Genomic DNA, 308 nt, shown 5'->3' on the forward strand with positions numbered 1-308 from the left:
AGATGTATTAAACAACAACAACAACAACAACAAAAAATCTTAAAAAAAAAAAAAAAGAAAGAAAAAGAAAGCAAACCAGGACAGCAGGGAAGGAACTTCTCTCCTTTCTCCATAATTTCCCTGTCTCCTAACTCAGTGCCTGACTGAGGACAAGAGATGAAAGGATGTCTAACTGGGGCATTACCACAATGCTCTCTGGGATGTGCAGATAGGCTCATTCTAGAAAGCCATCGAAGCCCCAAATCCCTGCTTTGCTACTACACTGCCTGTTAACTAGAGAGTTTTTTTTTTTTTTTTTTTTTTTTTTT

Source organism: Mastomys coucha, unplaced genomic scaffold, assembly GCF_008632895.1.
Source record: "Mastomys coucha isolate ucsf_1 unplaced genomic scaffold, UCSF_Mcou_1 pScaffold1, whole genome shotgun sequence".
Taxonomy (NCBI): domain Eukaryota; kingdom Metazoa; phylum Chordata; class Mammalia; order Rodentia; family Muridae; genus Mastomys; species Mastomys coucha.